Source organism: Schistocerca cancellata, chromosome 1 (genome assembly GCF_023864275.1).
Source record: "Schistocerca cancellata isolate TAMUIC-IGC-003103 chromosome 1, iqSchCanc2.1, whole genome shotgun sequence".
NCBI lineage: Eukaryota > Metazoa > Arthropoda > Insecta > Orthoptera > Acrididae > Schistocerca > Schistocerca cancellata.
Window position 1 is genome coordinate 480598700 of NC_064626.1, and position 14589 is coordinate 480613288.

Sequence of the window (14589 nt, forward strand, 5' to 3'; positions counted from 1 at the left end):
GTGGTAGTACAAACTGCGGCCTGCGGAACACGAGTGAAAAACCAAGAAAGCACTGTGATTTCGTGTACTCGTGCACTATCGTCAATGCAACGGCAGCAAGGAAAAACTTTCAAAATTGCCGTGACCAGGATTCGAACCTGGGTTATTGCGGCCACAACGCAATGTCCTAACCACTAGACGAACACGGCCACGGAGGCGCCCGCCAGAGCAGCTGGCGGGAATGCAAGTGGCGGTACACAGCAAAGCCCAGCCCACAGTGTCACGCCACAGCAGTGTCAGACACGTTCTCCATCACATGTATACAAACAAATGAACGTGCCTGCGCTGTCGGGACACTAACTACAGTGGTTAGCTGCATTCACCTCCGTGGCAATGTCTTGCAGTCCTCCAAGCCTCTTGACTACAGACATGTGACTCGATAACAAGTGGACAGACGCAGCATCTCTCTCGCCGTCGGGTGTTGCCACGAATCGTACTTAACGTGGCTTTCTGCACGCGTCAGCGTAGCGTCAGTCGAGCAAAGTCGAGACAAGTCGCATAAGAGGAGCAACAAAAACGCGCATTTCCGGTACCGGGAATCGAACCCGGGCCTCCTGGGTGAGAGCCAGGTATCCTAGCCACTAGACTACACCGGATGACGGCGCCAGTGCTCCTCCAGCGAACGCAGCAACCACCCACGATTAACTGACGACAACTGTAAAAAATCCACTCTCGCACGCTATAGAACGGCATGCTCTGGACGCATATCGTGGAGACGAACGCCAGCAGTGATGAGAGCAAAAGGCGCCTACAAATCCTGCCGTTGCACCACGTACTGTTCTACGACAATTCACGAAGCAGACGCTCACGCCTTGTTGTGCTGTTTCCTTTGCGGGCAATGAGTGCATGTGACTTCGATGCAGGAAACATTACACGTTTGGCAGCAGTGGGATTGGAACCCACGCCTCCGAAGAGACTGGTGCCTGAAACCAGCGCCTCAGACCGCTCGGCCACGCTACCTACGCAACACGCGCGTCACATGAGCTGCGTCCTACTCCACGAGAACACACAGCAACGGCACAAAAATGAGACGCCAAAATTGGCAACGGTGGGATTCGAACCCACGCCTCCGAAGAGACTGGTGCCTAAAACCAGCGCCTTAGACCGCTCGGCCACGTTACCCTTGGAACAGCGGCGGCAAAACGTTCCCTTTGTACTACAAAGATCACTTCGAAAAGGAAGTATCTTGGCAATCGCCGTGCCATGTATTTTCACTGCTCTCCCACTGGAAGCGTCTCTTTAGGCCACCCACAACAAGAAAATGCCGTGCCTGCCATATGGTAGCGACGCCACTTGTCTGTAGCTGTCGTAGTTAAGGAGACAGCATCAAGAGACGTTTTCGTGCCGTGACCAGGTTTCGAACCTGGGCTTTCCGTAACCACTAAAGTATCATAGCTGTACCTGTCAGGGGCGGAGCTAGAATGCTCCATGTAACAAACATATGTGAGCTCAAGGAGGTTACACTTGTGATGAAGTGGTAGTACAAACTGCGGCCTGCGGAACACGAGTGAAAAACCAAGAAAGCACTGTGATTTCGTGTACTCGTGCACTATCGTCAATGCAACGGCAGCAAGGAAAAACTTTCAAAATTGCCGTGACCAGGATTCGAACCTGGGTTATTGCGGCCACAACGCAATGTCCTAACCACTAGACGAACACGGCCACGGAGGCGCCCGCCAGAGCAGCTGGCGGGAATGCAAGTGGCGGTACACAGCAAAGCCCAGCCCACAGTGTCACGCCACAGCAGTGTCAGACACGTTCTCCATCACATGTATACAAACAAATGAACGTGCCTGCGCTGTCGGGACACTAACTACAGTGGTTAGCTGCATTCACCTCCGTGGCAATGTCTTGCAGTCCTCCAAGCCTCTTGACTACAGACATGTGACTCGATAACAAGTGGACAGACGCAGCATCTCTCTCGCCGTCGGGTGTTGCCACGAATCGTACTTAACGTGGCTTTCTGCACGCGTCAGCGTAGCGTCAGTCGAGCAAAGTCGAGACAAGTCGCATAAGAGGAGCAACAAAAACGCGCATTTCCGGTACCGGGAATCGAACCCGGGCCTCCTGGGTGAGAGCCAGGTATCCTAGCCACTAGACTACACCGGATGACGGCGCCAGTGCTCCTCCAGCGAACGCAGCAACCACCCACGATTAACTGACGACAACTGTAAAAAATCCACTCTCGCACGCTATAGAACGGCATGCTCTGGACGCATATCGTGGAGACGAACGCCAGCAGTGATGAGAGCAAAAGGCGCCTACAAATCCTGCCGTTGCACCACGTACTGTTCTACGACAATTCACGAAGCAGACGCTCACGCCTTGTTGTGCTGTTTCCTTTGCGGGCAATGAGTGCATGTGACTTCGATGCAGGAAACATTACACGTTTGGCAGCAGTGGGATTGGAACCCACGCCTCCGAAGAGACTGGTGCCTGAAACCAGCGCCTCAGACCGCTCGGCCACGCTACCTACGCAACACGCGCGTCACATGAGCTGCGTCCTACTCCACGAGAACACACAGCAACGGCACAAAAATGAGACGCCAAAATTGGCAACGGTGGGATTCGAACCCACGCCTCCGAAGAGACTGGTGCCTAAAACCAGCGCCTTAGACCGCTCGGCCACGTTACCCTTGGAACAGCGGCGGCAAAACGTTCCCTTTGTACTACAAAGATCACTTCGAAAAGGAAGTATCTTGGCAATCGCCGTGCCATGTATTTTCACTGCTCTCCCACTGGAAGCGTCTCTTTAGGCCACCCACAACAAGAAAATGCCGTGCCTGCCATATGGTAGCGACGCCACTTGTCTGTAGCTGTCGTAGTTAAGGAGACAGCATCAAGAGACGTTTTCGTGCCGTGACCAGGTTTCGAACCTGGGCTTTCCGTAACCACTAAAGTATCATAGCTGTACCTGTCAGGGGCGGAGCTAGAATGCTCCATGTAACAAACATATGTGAGCTCAAGGAGGTTACACTTGTGATGAAGTGGTAGTACAAACTGCGGCCTGCGGAACACGAGTGAAAAACCAAGAAAGCACTGTGATTTCGTGTACTCGTGCACTATCGTCAATGCAACGGCAGCAAGGAAAAACTTTCAAAATTGCCGTGACCAGGATTCGAACCTGGGTTATTGCGGCCACAACGCAATGTCCTAACCACTTTTTTTTTTTTTTTTTTTTTTTTCTTTCGGGCCTCCATCCACCCCTTATAGCCCGTCCTTCTGCTCGCCAGTAAGTCGCCTTCGTCGGCGCGGCATCAAAGGCCTTTGATTGAGGTAAATAAAAACGTGGTGTATTTCATGCGTCGTTCATGATAGATTCATCCATAGGAAGGAAAAGAGGAACTGAAAGTTACCACGGCTCCATTGCCTTGTGGTAAACGAAAACGACAAAGAAGGTAAAAGAAAAGTGAAAATCCATGTCTTCTAAAATTATAAAGCAATTGTTCTGAACTCTGCGAAATTGAATGAGAACTAAAATTATCTCTCGAAACAGAAAACTGAATTTTCTTCGTCTGGACGAAATTAAGCTTGAACTCTTGCCAATCGATATTACTTCAGTGGTGTTTGTAACTTGTGATGCGGTCAACTTGACATAGTAGTCGCCTAATAGACGGTCCGTCTTATGTTGAGTGAGTAATCTGTTGAATGTTCGTTAACACGAAATTCAAATCAAGTGATCTGCTAGTCTTTTCTCTCTCTCTCTCTCTCTCTCTCTCTCTTTTTTTTTTTTTTTTTTTTTTTTTTTTTTTTTTTTTTTTTTTTTTTTTTTTTTACGTTACAGTTTTGAGCAGGTAGTTGGCGAAGTTATTCTTATAGTTTTTCGTTTTCATTAGCATATGGTGCTGAGTTGTAAGATAGACCCAGAAGTCTTCTTTACTCTTTTCTTCTTTTGTAAATAAGTAATGTACAGTAGCGGCTTTTAACCAGTTGAGTGCGTTCCTTCTCGTCCGTGGGTACGGAGTATCGTCCGGCGTCAGAAAGGCAGCAGGTGTTATATATCTGGGCGATGTTCTACTGATGAGTGCTAACTTGTTCGCGATATATTCCCATATATCTTTTACTTTGTCGCACACAAACCTGTGTTCATCAGTATCTATTAAATTACACGTTGTGCACAAAGGTGATTCTGCGAGGTGTATACTATGTAGTTTGGAGTTAGTGGCTAATTTCCTGTTTACTGCGAAGTACCAAGTGGCTTTCATTGTCGACGGCAAGTACGGACAATGGATGTTCTCCCAGATTACCTTCCAGTCGCAAAGGTTGTATTTTTCTTCGGTATTATTTTTCTTCTTATCCTTCATGAGTTCCTGGTACACATGTTTCACTGTCTTCATTTCTTGTTCGGGGATCCTTGTGTGTACATAACTGTACTCCAGTAAAAACCATTTTAAGTGGTAAAGTCCGTTTGGAATATGTTGCACCGTGATAGGTGGACTGAGGTCGGCCGGAGCTATCTCAGTAAGCAGGTGAGCAGCGAGACTATCAGCTGAGTGTTTCCATTGGTGGAAAGTTTTGGATATGTATAAAGCTTGCGCCTTCCTTCCAACATCGACAAGATTTAAGCCACCATTTTTTGTGGCAAGCGTTAAGGTGTCAAACTGAACTTTAAAAATGTGGTGTTGGCTGACAAACTGTCCTAATGCTGACATAATTCGTTTTGCAGTGAGTGCAGGCATTGGTAAAACTTGAGCGATATAATTGAGTTTGGAGGTGAGGTATACATTTGCGACCGTTACTTTCTGAATTTCATTTAGTTTGCGTACTCTGTGTTCCCGTATGCTGGCACGAATAGTCCGTAGAAGCTTTCTATAGTTGGTTGCAATTGTGTGCCGAATATTACTCTGAAAATCAATTCCAAGACACTTGAAGATCTTCAGCTGACGTAGTTGCCTGTGAGGGTGCGATCCTAGGCCGCGGCCAATATTGAATATTCCAGACTTCGTCCAGTTTAGTTGTGCACCTGACGCTTGCTCATATTGCCTGACTATCTGTAGTGCGGTCTCCACTTCAGTTCTATTTAGGACAAGGAAACCGACATCGTCTGCATACGCCTTGCACACTACTCGGGATCCATGTATGATGATGCCCTGTAAACTTTGCGTCAGGGTAGCTAACAAAGGCTCAATGGCAATCGCAAAAAGCGCCATGGACATTGGGCAGCCCTGCCTGACGGAACTGGCTATCTCTATTGCTCGAGTAGGCTGGCCATTGATGATGACTCTGGATAAATTAGTCGCTACCATCTGTCGTATAATTGCGACGAACCCAGGTGGAAAACCCATCGCATACATGGTACGAAAGAGATACTGGTGGTTTACCCTGTCAAAGGCTTTGTCGAAATCCAAAGACATGATGGCACATTTCAGTTTACAGACTTCCGCAATGGAGATTAAATCACGGTAGGTCCACTAGACGAACACGGCCACGGAGGCGCCCGCCAGAGCAGCTGGCGGGAATGCAAGTGGCGGTACACAGCAAAGCCCAGCCCACAGTGTCACGCCACAGCAGTGTCAGACACGTTCTCCATCACATGTATACAAACAAATGAACGTGCCTGCGCTGTCGGGACACTAACTACAGTGGTTAGCTGCATTCACCTCCGTGGCAATGTCTTGCAGTCCTCCAAGCCTCTTGACTACAGACATGTGACTCGATAACAAGTGGACAGACGCAGCATCTCTCTCGCCGTCGGGTGTTGCCACGAATCGTACTTAACGTGGCTTTCTGCACGCGTCAGCGTAGCGTCAGTCGAGCAAAGTCGAGACAAGTCGCATAAGAGGAGCAACAAAAACGCGCATTTCCGGTACCGGGAATCGAACCCGGGCCTCCTGGGTGAGAGCCAGGTATCCTAGCCACTAGACTACACCGGATGACGGCGCCAGTGCTCCTCCAGCGAACGCAGCAACCACCCACGATTAACTGACGACAACTGTAAAAAATCCACTCTCGCACGCTATAGAACGGCATGCTCTGGACGCATATCGTGGAGACGAACGCCAGCAGTGATGAGAGCAAAAGGCGCCTACAAATCCTGCCGTTGCACCACGTACTGTTCTACGACAATTCACGAAGCAGACGCTCACGCCTTGTTGTGCTGTTTCCTTTGCGGGCAATGAGTGCATGTGACTTCGATGCAGGAAACATTACACGTTTGGCAGCAGTGGGATTGGAACCCACGCCTCCGAAGAGACTGGTGCCTGAAACCAGCGCCTCAGACCGCTCGGCCACGCTACCTACGCAACACGCGCGTCACATGAGCTGCGTCCTACTCCACGAGAACACACAGCAACGGCACAAAAATGAGACGCCAAAATTGGCAACGGTGGGATTCGAACCCACGCCTCCGAAGAGACTGGTGCCTAAAACCAGCGCCTTAGACCGCTCGGCCACGTTACCCTTGGAACAGCGGCGGCAAAACGTTCCCTTTGTACTACAAAGATCACTTCGAAAAGGAAGTATCTTGGCAATCGCCGTGCCATGTATTTTCACTGCTCTCCCACTGGAAGCGTCTCTTTAGGCCACCCACAACAAGAAAATGCCGTGCCTGCCATATGGTAGCGACGCCACTTGTCTGTAGCTGTCGTAGTTAAGGAGACAGCATCAAGAGACGTTTTCGTGCCGTGACCAGGTTTCGAACCTGGGCTTTCCGTAACCACTAAAGTATCATAGCTGTACCTGTCAGGGGCGGAGCTAGAATGCTCCATGTAACAAACATATGTGAGCTCAAGGAGGTTACACTTGTGATGAAGTGGTAGTACAAACTGCGGCCTGCGGAACACGAGTGAAAAACCAAGAAAGCACTGTGATTTCGTGTACTCGTGCACTATCGTCAATGCAACGGCAGCAAGGAAAAACTTTCAAAATTGCCGTGACCAGGATTCGAACCTGGGTTATTGCGGCCACAACGCAATGTCCTAACCACTAGACGAACACGGCCACGGAGGCGCCCGCCAGAGCAGCTGGCGGGAATGCAAGTGGCGGTACACAGCAAAGCCCAGCCCACAGTGTCACGCCACAGCAGTGTCAGACACGTTCTCCATCACATGTATACAAACAAATGAACGTGCCTGCGCTGTCGGGACACTAACTACAGTGGTTAGCTGCATTCACCTCCGTGGCAATGTCTTGCAGTCCTCCAAGCCTCTTGACTACAGACATGTGACTCGATAACAAGTGGACAGACGCAGCATCTCTCTCGCCGTCGGGTGTTGCCACGAATCGTACTTAACGTGGCTTTCTGCACGCGTCAGCGTAGCGTCAGTCGAGCAAAGTCGAGACAAGTCGCATAAGAGGAGCAACAAAAACGCGCATTTCCGGTACCGGGAATCGAACCCGGGCCTCCTGGGTGAGAGCCAGGTATCCTAGCCACTAGACTACACCGGATGACGGCGCCAGTGCTCCTCCAGCGAACGCAGCAACCACCCACGATTAACTGACGACAACTGTAAAAAATCCACTCTCGCACGCTATAGAACGGCATGCTCTGGACGCATATCGTGGAGACGAACGCCAGCAGTGATGAGAGCAAAAGGCGCCTACAAATCCTGCCGTTGCACCACGTACTGTTCTACGACAATTCACGAAGCAGACGCTCACGCCTTGTTGTGCTGTTTCCTTTGCGGGCAATGAGTGCATGTGACTTCGATGCAGGAAACATTACACGTTTGGCAGCAGTGGGATTGGAACCCACGCCTCCGAAGAGACTGGTGCCTGAAACCAGCGCCTCAGACCGCTCGGCCACGCTACCTACGCAACACGCGCGTCACATGAGCTGCGTCCTACTCCACGAGAACACACAGCAACGGCACAAAAATGAGACGCCAAAATTGGCAACGGTGGGATTCGAACCCACGCCTCCGAAGAGACTGGTGCCTAAAACCAGCGCCTTAGACCGCTCGGCCACGTTACCCTTGGAACAGCGGCGGCAAAACGTTCCCTTTGTACTACAAAGATCACTTCGAAAAGGAAGTATCTTGGCAATCGCCGTGCCATGTATTTTCACTGCTCTCCCACTGGAAGCGTCTCTTTAGGCCACCCACAACAAGAAAATGCCGTGCCTGCCATATGGTAGCGACGCCACTTGTCTGTAGCTGTCGTAGTTAAGGAGACAGCATCAAGAGACGTTTTCGTGCCGTGACCAGGTTTCGAACCTGGGCTTTCCGTAACCACTAAAGTATCATAGCTGTACCTGTCAGGGGCGGAGCTAGAATGCTCCATGTAACAAACATATGTGAGCTCAAGGAGGTTACACTTGTGATGAAGTGGTAGTACAAACTGCGGCCTGCGGAACACGAGTGAAAAACCAAGAAAGCACTGTGATTTCGTGTACTCGTGCACTATCGTCAATGCAACGGCAGCAAGGAAAAACTTTCAAAATTGCCGTGACCAGGATTCGAACCTGGGTTATTGCGGCCACAACGCAATGTCCTAACCACTAGACGAACACGGCCACGGAGGCGCCCGCCAGAGCAGCTGGCGGGAATGCAAGTGGCGGTACACAGCAAAGCCCAGCCCACAGTGTCACGCCACAGCAGTGTCAGACACGTTCTCCATCACATGTATACAAACAAATGAACGTGCCTGCGCTGTCGGGACACTAACTACAGTGGTTAGCTGCATTCACCTCCGTGGCAATGTCTTGCAGTCCTCCAAGCCTCTTGACTACAGACATGTGACTCGATAACAAGTGGACAGACGCAGCATCTCTCTCGCCGTCGGGTGTTGCCACGAATCGTACTTAACGTGGCTTTCTGCACGCGTCAGCGTAGCGTCAGTCGAGCAAAGTCGAGACAAGTCGCATAAGAGGAGCAACAAAAACGCGCATTTCCGGTACCGGGAATCGAACCCGGGCCTCCTGGGTGAGAGCCAGGTATCCTAGCCACTAGACTACACCGGATGACGGCGCCAGTGCTCCTCCAGCGAACGCAGCAACCACCCACGATTAACTGACGACAACTGTAAAAAATCCACTCTCGCACGCTATAGAACGGCATGCTCTGGACGCATATCGTGGAGACGAACGCCAGCAGTGATGAGAGCAAAAGGCGCCTACAAATCCTGCCGTTGCACCACGTACTGTTCTACGACAATTCACGAAGCAGACGCTCACGCCTTGTTGTGCTGTTTCCTTTGCGGGCAATGAGTGCATGTGACTTCGATGCAGGAAACATTACACGTTTGGCAGCAGTGGGATTGGAACCCACGCCTCCGAAGAGACTGGTGCCTGAAACCAGCGCCTCAGACCGCTCGGCCACGCTACCTACGCAACACGCGCGTCACATGAGCTGCGTCCTACTCCACGAGAACACACAGCAACGGCACAAAAATGAGACGCCAAAATTGGCAACGGTGGGATTCGAACCCACGCCTCCGAAGAGACTGGTGCCTAAAACCAGCGCCTTAGACCGCTCGGCCACGTTACCCTTGGAACAGCGGCGGCAAAACGTTCCCTTTGTACTACAAAGATCACTTCGAAAAGGAAGTATCTTGGCAATCGCCGTGCCATGTATTTTCACTGCTCTCCCACTGGAAGCGTCTCTTTAGGCCACCCACAACAAGAAAATGCCGTGCCTGCCATATGGTAGCGACGCCACTTGTCTGTAGCTGTCGTAGTTAAGGAGACAGCATCAAGAGACGTTTTCGTGCCGTGACCAGGTTTCGAACCTGGGCTTTCCGTAACCACTAAAGTATCATAGCTGTACCTGTCAGGGGCGGAGCTAGAATGCTCCATGTAACAAACATATGTGAGCTCAAGGAGGTTACACTTGTGATGAAGTGGTAGTACAAACTGCGGCCTGCGGAACACGAGTGAAAAACCAAGAAAGCACTGTGATTTCGTGTACTCGTGCACTATCGTCAATGCAACGGCAGCAAGGAAAAACTTTCAAAATTGCCGTGACCAGGATTCGAACCTGGGTTATTGCGGCCACAACGCAATGTCCTAACCACTAGACGAACACGGCCACGGAGGCGCCCGCCAGAGCAGCTGGCGGGAATGCAAGTGGCGGTACACAGCAAAGCCCAGCCCACAGTGTCACGCCACAGCAGTGTCAGACACGTTCTCCATCACATGTATACAAACAAATGAACGTGCCTGCGCTGTCGGGACACTAACTACAGTGGTTAGCTGCATTCACCTCCGTGGCAATGTCTTGCAGTCCTCCAAGCCTCTTGACTACAGACATGTGACTCGATAACAAGTGGACAGACGCAGCATCTCTCTCGCCGTCGGGTGTTGCCACGAATCGTACTTAACGTGGCTTTCTGCACGCGTCAGCGTAGCGTCAGTCGAGCAAAGTCGAGACAAGTCGCATAAGAGGAGCAACAAAAACGCGCATTTCCGGTACCGGGAATCGAACCCGGGCCTCCTGGGTGAGAGCCAGGTATCCTAGCCACTAGACTACACCGGATGACGGCGCCAGTGCTCCTCCAGCGAACGCAGCAACCACCCACGATTAACTGACGACAACTGTAAAAAATCCACTCTCGCACGCTATAGAACGGCATGCTCTGGACGCATATCGTGGAGACGAACGCCAGCAGTGATGAGAGCAAAAGGCGCCTACAAATCCTGCCGTTGCACCACGTACTGTTCTACGACAATTCACGAAGCAGACGCTCACGCCTTGTTGTGCTGTTTCCTTTGCGGGCAATGAGTGCATGTGACTTCGATGCAGGAAACATTACACGTTTGGCAGCAGTGGGATTGGAACCCACGCCTCCGAAGAGACTGGTGCCTGAAACCAGCGCCTCAGACCGCTCGGCCACGCTACCTACGCAACACGCGCGTCACATGAGCTGCGTCCTACTCCACGAGAACACACAGCAACGGCACAAAAATGAGACGCCAAAATTGGCAACGGTGGGATTCGAACCCACGCCTCCGAAGAGACTGGTGCCTAAAACCAGCGCCTTAGACCGCTCGGCCACGTTACCCTTGGAACAGCGGCGGCAAAACGTTCCCTTTGTACTACAAAGATCACTTCGAAAAGGAAGTATCTTGGCAATCGCCGTGCCATGTATTTTCACTGCTCTCCCACTGGAAGCGTCTCTTTAGGCCACCCACAACAAGAAAATGCCGTGCCTGCCATATGGTAGCGACGCCACTTGTCTGTAGCTGTCGTAGTTAAGGAGACAGCATCAAGAGACGTTTTCGTGCCGTGACCAGGTTTCGAACCTGGGCTTTCCGTAACCACTAAAGTATCATAGCTGTACCTGTCAGGGGCGGAGCTAGAATGCTCCATGTAACAAACATATGTGAGCTCAAGGAGGTTACACTTGTGATGAAGTGGTAGTACAAACTGCGGCCTGCGGAACACGAGTGAAAAACCAAGAAAGCACTGTGATTTCGTGTACTCGTGCACTATCGTCAATGCAACGGCAGCAAGGAAAAACTTTCAAAATTGCCGTGACCAGGATTCGAACCTGGGTTATTGCGGCCACAACGCAATGTCCTAACCACTAGACGAACACGGCCACGGAGGCGCCCGCCAGAGCAGCTGGCGGGAATGCAAGTGGCGGTACACAGCAAAGCCCAGCCCACAGTGTCACGCCACAGCAGTGTCAGACACGTTCTCCATCACATGTATACAAACAAATGAACGTGCCTGCGCTGTCGGGACACTAACTACAGTGGTTAGCTGCATTCACCTCCGTGGCAATGTCTTGCAGTCCTCCAAGCCTCTTGACTACAGACATGTGACTCGATAACAAGTGGACAGACGCAGCATCTCTCTCGCCGTCGGGTGTTGCCACGAATCGTACTTAACGTGGCTTTCTGCACGCGTCAGCGTAGCGTCAGTCGAGCAAAGTCGAGACAAGTCGCATAAGAGGAGCAACAAAAACGCGCATTTCCGGTACCGGGAATCGAACCCGGGCCTCCTGGGTGAGAGCCAGGTATCCTAGCCACTAGACTACACCGGATGACGGCGCCAGTGCTCCTCCAGCGAACGCAGCAACCACCCACGATTAACTGACGACAACTGTAAAAAATCCACTCTCGCACGCTATAGAACGGCATGCTCTGGACGCATATCGTGGAGACGAACGCCAGCAGTGATGAGAGCAAAAGGCGCCTACAAATCCTGCCGTTGCACCACGTACTGTTCTACGACAATTCACGAAGCAGACGCTCACGCCTTGTTGTGCTGTTTCCTTTGCGGGCAATGAGTGCATGTGACTTCGATGCAGGAAACATTACACGTTTGGCAGCAGTGGGATTGGAACCCACGCCTCCGAAGAGACTGGTGCCTGAAACCAGCGCCTCAGACCGCTCGGCCACGCTACCTACGCAACACGCGCGTCACATGAGCTGCGTCCTACTCCACGAGAACACACAGCAACGGCACAAAAATGAGACGCCAAAATTGGCAACGGTGGGATTCGAACCCACGCCTCCGAAGAGACTGGTGCCTAAAACCAGCGCCTTAGACCGCTCGGCCACGTTACCCTTGGAACAGCGGCGGCAAAACGTTCCCTTTGTACTACAAAGATCACTTCGAAAAGGAAGTATCTTGGCAATCGCCGTGCCATGTATTTTCACTGCTCTCCCACTGGAAGCGTCTCTTTAGGCCACCCACAACAAGAAAATGCCGTGCCTGCCATATGGTAGCGACGCCACTTGTCTGTAGCTGTCGTAGTTAAGGAGACAGCATCAAGAGACGTTTTCGTGCCGTGACCAGGTTTCGAACCTGGGCTTTCCGTAACCACTAAAGTATCATAGCTGTACCTGTCAGGGGCGGAGCTAGAATGCTCCATGTAACAAACATATGTGAGCTCAAGGAGGTTACACTTGTGATGAAGTGGTAGTACAAACTGCGGCCTGCGGAACACGAGTGAAAAACCAAGAAAGCACTGTGATTTCGTGTACTCGTGCACTATCGTCAATGCAACGGCAGCAAGGAAAAACTTTCAAAATTGCCGTGACCAGGATTCGAACCTGGGTTATTGCGGCCACAACGCAATGTCCTAACCACTAGACGAACACGGCCACGGAGGCGCCCGCCAGAGCAGCTGGCGGGAATGCAAGTGGCGGTACACAGCAAAGCCCAGCCCACAGTGTCACGCCACAGCAGTGTCAGACACGTTCTCCATCACATGTATACAAACAAATGAACGTGCCTGCGCTGTCGGGACACTAACTACAGTGGTTAGCTGCATTCACCTCCGTGGCAATGTCTTGCAGTCCTCCAAGCCTCTTGACTACAGACATGTGACTCGATAACAAGTGGACAGACGCAGCATCTCTCTCGCCGTCGGGTGTTGCCACGAATCGTACTTAACGTGGCTTTCTGCACGCGTCAGCGTAGCGTCAGTCGAGCAAAGTCGAGACAAGTCGCATAAGAGGAGCAACAAAAACGCGCATTTCCGGTACCGGGAATCGAACCCAGGCCTCCTGGGTGAGAGCCAGGTATCCTAGCCACTAGACTACACCGGATGACGGCGCCAGTGCTCCTCCAGCGAACGCAGCAACCACCCACGATTAACTGACGACAACTGTACAAAATCCACTCTCGCACGCTATAGAACGGCATGCTCTGGACGCATATCGTGGAGACGAACGCCAGCAGTGATGAGAGCAAAAGGCGCCTACAAATCCTGCCGTTGCACCACGTACTGTTCTACGACAATTCACGAAGCAGACGCTCACGCCTTGTTGTGCTGTTTCCTTTGCGGGCAATGAGTGCATGTGACTTCGATGCAGGAAACATTACACGTTTGGCAGCAGTGGGATTGGAACCCACGCCTCCGAAGAGACTGGTGCCTGAAACCAGCGCCTCAGACCGCTCGGCCACGCTACCTACGCAACACGCGCGTCACATGAGCTGCGTCCTACTCCACGAAAACACACAGCAACGGCACAAAAATGAGACGCCAAAATTGGCAACGGTGGGATTCGAACCCACGCCTCCGAAGAGACTGGTGCCTAAAACCAGCGCCTTAGACCGCTCGGCCACGTTACCCTTGGAACAGCGGCGGCAAAACGTTCCCTTTGTACTACAAAGATCACTTCGAAAAGGAAGTATCTTGGCAATCGCCGTGCCATGTATTTTCACTGCTCTCCCACTGGAAGCGTCTCTTTAGGCCACCCACAACAAGAAAATGCCGTGCCCGCCATATGGTAGCGACGCCACTTGTCTGTAGCTGTCGTAGTTAAGGAGACAGCATCAAGAGACGTTTTCGTGCCGTGACCAGGTTTCGAACCTGGGCTTTCCGTAACCACTAAAGTATCATAGCTGTACCTGTCAGGGGCGGAGCTAGAATGCTCCATGTAACAAACATATGTGAGCTCAAGGAGGTTACACTTGTGATGAAGTGGTAGTACAAACTGCGGCCTGCGGAACACGAGTGAAAAACCAAGAAAGCACTGTGATTTCTTGTACTCGTGCACTATCGTCAATGCAACGGCAGCAAGGAAAAACTTTCAAAATTGCCGTGACCAGGATACGAACCTGGGTTATTGCGGCCACAACGCAATGTCCTAACCACTAGACGATCACGGCCACGGAGGCGCCCGCCAGAGCAGCTGGCGGGAATGCAAGTGGCGGT

At 51.6% G+C, this 14589-nt stretch overlaps 24 non-coding genes across 24 annotated transcripts; all 24 read right to left on the bottom strand.

Moving 5' to 3' along the window:
- Positions 1 to 116: 116 nt before the first annotated feature.
- On the bottom strand, positions 117 to 188 carry Trnah-gug (transfer RNA histidin (anticodon GUG)). Its single transcript has one exon. It is a non-coding gene; the product is annotated as a tRNA-His (tRNA).
- A 375-nt stretch (positions 189 to 563) lies between these two features.
- On the bottom strand, positions 564 to 635 carry Trnae-cuc (transfer RNA glutamic acid (anticodon CUC)). The gene has a single exon. It is a non-coding gene; the product is annotated as a tRNA-Glu (tRNA).
- Positions 636 to 1079: 444 nt separating this feature from the next.
- Positions 1080 to 1161, bottom strand: Trnal-uag (transfer RNA leucine (anticodon UAG)). Its single transcript has one exon. It is a non-coding gene; the product is annotated as a tRNA-Leu (tRNA).
- Positions 1162 to 1629: 468 nt separating this feature from the next.
- On the bottom strand, positions 1630 to 1701 carry Trnah-gug (transfer RNA histidin (anticodon GUG)). The gene has a single exon. It is a non-coding gene; the product is annotated as a tRNA-His (tRNA).
- A 375-nt stretch (positions 1702 to 2076) lies between these two features.
- Positions 2077 to 2148, bottom strand: Trnae-cuc (transfer RNA glutamic acid (anticodon CUC)). The gene has a single exon. It is a non-coding gene; the product is annotated as a tRNA-Glu (tRNA).
- Positions 2149 to 2592: 444 nt separating this feature from the next.
- Positions 2593 to 2674, bottom strand: Trnal-uag (transfer RNA leucine (anticodon UAG)). Its single transcript has one exon. It is a non-coding gene; the product is annotated as a tRNA-Leu (tRNA).
- Positions 2675 to 5840: 3166 nt separating this feature from the next.
- On the bottom strand, positions 5841 to 5912 carry Trnae-cuc (transfer RNA glutamic acid (anticodon CUC)). Its single transcript has one exon. It is a non-coding gene; the product is annotated as a tRNA-Glu (tRNA).
- Positions 5913 to 6356: 444 nt separating this feature from the next.
- On the bottom strand, positions 6357 to 6438 carry Trnal-uag (transfer RNA leucine (anticodon UAG)). Its single transcript has one exon. It is a non-coding gene; the product is annotated as a tRNA-Leu (tRNA).
- Positions 6439 to 6906: 468 nt separating this feature from the next.
- Positions 6907 to 6978, bottom strand: Trnah-gug (transfer RNA histidin (anticodon GUG)). The gene has a single exon. It is a non-coding gene; the product is annotated as a tRNA-His (tRNA).
- Positions 6979 to 7353: 375 nt separating this feature from the next.
- Positions 7354 to 7425, bottom strand: Trnae-cuc (transfer RNA glutamic acid (anticodon CUC)). Its single transcript has one exon. It is a non-coding gene; the product is annotated as a tRNA-Glu (tRNA).
- Positions 7426 to 7869: 444 nt separating this feature from the next.
- On the bottom strand, positions 7870 to 7951 carry Trnal-uag (transfer RNA leucine (anticodon UAG)). Its single transcript has one exon. It is a non-coding gene; the product is annotated as a tRNA-Leu (tRNA).
- Positions 7952 to 8419: 468 nt separating this feature from the next.
- Trnah-gug (transfer RNA histidin (anticodon GUG)) lies at positions 8420 to 8491 on the bottom strand. The gene has a single exon. It is a non-coding gene; the product is annotated as a tRNA-His (tRNA).
- A 375-nt stretch (positions 8492 to 8866) lies between these two features.
- On the bottom strand, positions 8867 to 8938 carry Trnae-cuc (transfer RNA glutamic acid (anticodon CUC)). The gene has a single exon. It is a non-coding gene; the product is annotated as a tRNA-Glu (tRNA).
- A 444-nt stretch (positions 8939 to 9382) lies between these two features.
- Positions 9383 to 9464, bottom strand: Trnal-uag (transfer RNA leucine (anticodon UAG)). The gene has a single exon. It is a non-coding gene; the product is annotated as a tRNA-Leu (tRNA).
- A 468-nt stretch (positions 9465 to 9932) lies between these two features.
- Trnah-gug (transfer RNA histidin (anticodon GUG)) lies at positions 9933 to 10004 on the bottom strand. Its single transcript has one exon. It is a non-coding gene; the product is annotated as a tRNA-His (tRNA).
- A 375-nt stretch (positions 10005 to 10379) lies between these two features.
- On the bottom strand, positions 10380 to 10451 carry Trnae-cuc (transfer RNA glutamic acid (anticodon CUC)). Its single transcript has one exon. It is a non-coding gene; the product is annotated as a tRNA-Glu (tRNA).
- Positions 10452 to 10895: 444 nt separating this feature from the next.
- On the bottom strand, positions 10896 to 10977 carry Trnal-uag (transfer RNA leucine (anticodon UAG)). Its single transcript has one exon. It is a non-coding gene; the product is annotated as a tRNA-Leu (tRNA).
- Positions 10978 to 11445: 468 nt separating this feature from the next.
- On the bottom strand, positions 11446 to 11517 carry Trnah-gug (transfer RNA histidin (anticodon GUG)). The gene has a single exon. It is a non-coding gene; the product is annotated as a tRNA-His (tRNA).
- A 375-nt stretch (positions 11518 to 11892) lies between these two features.
- On the bottom strand, positions 11893 to 11964 carry Trnae-cuc (transfer RNA glutamic acid (anticodon CUC)). The gene has a single exon. It is a non-coding gene; the product is annotated as a tRNA-Glu (tRNA).
- Positions 11965 to 12408: 444 nt separating this feature from the next.
- On the bottom strand, positions 12409 to 12490 carry Trnal-uag (transfer RNA leucine (anticodon UAG)). The gene has a single exon. It is a non-coding gene; the product is annotated as a tRNA-Leu (tRNA).
- A 468-nt stretch (positions 12491 to 12958) lies between these two features.
- On the bottom strand, positions 12959 to 13030 carry Trnah-gug (transfer RNA histidin (anticodon GUG)). Its single transcript has one exon. It is a non-coding gene; the product is annotated as a tRNA-His (tRNA).
- Positions 13031 to 13405: 375 nt separating this feature from the next.
- On the bottom strand, positions 13406 to 13477 carry Trnae-cuc (transfer RNA glutamic acid (anticodon CUC)). The gene has a single exon. It is a non-coding gene; the product is annotated as a tRNA-Glu (tRNA).
- Positions 13478 to 13921: 444 nt separating this feature from the next.
- On the bottom strand, positions 13922 to 14003 carry Trnal-uag (transfer RNA leucine (anticodon UAG)). Its single transcript has one exon. It is a non-coding gene; the product is annotated as a tRNA-Leu (tRNA).
- A 468-nt stretch (positions 14004 to 14471) lies between these two features.
- Trnah-gug (transfer RNA histidin (anticodon GUG)) lies at positions 14472 to 14543 on the bottom strand. The gene has a single exon. It is a non-coding gene; the product is annotated as a tRNA-His (tRNA).
- Positions 14544 to 14589: the final 46 nt, after the last annotated feature.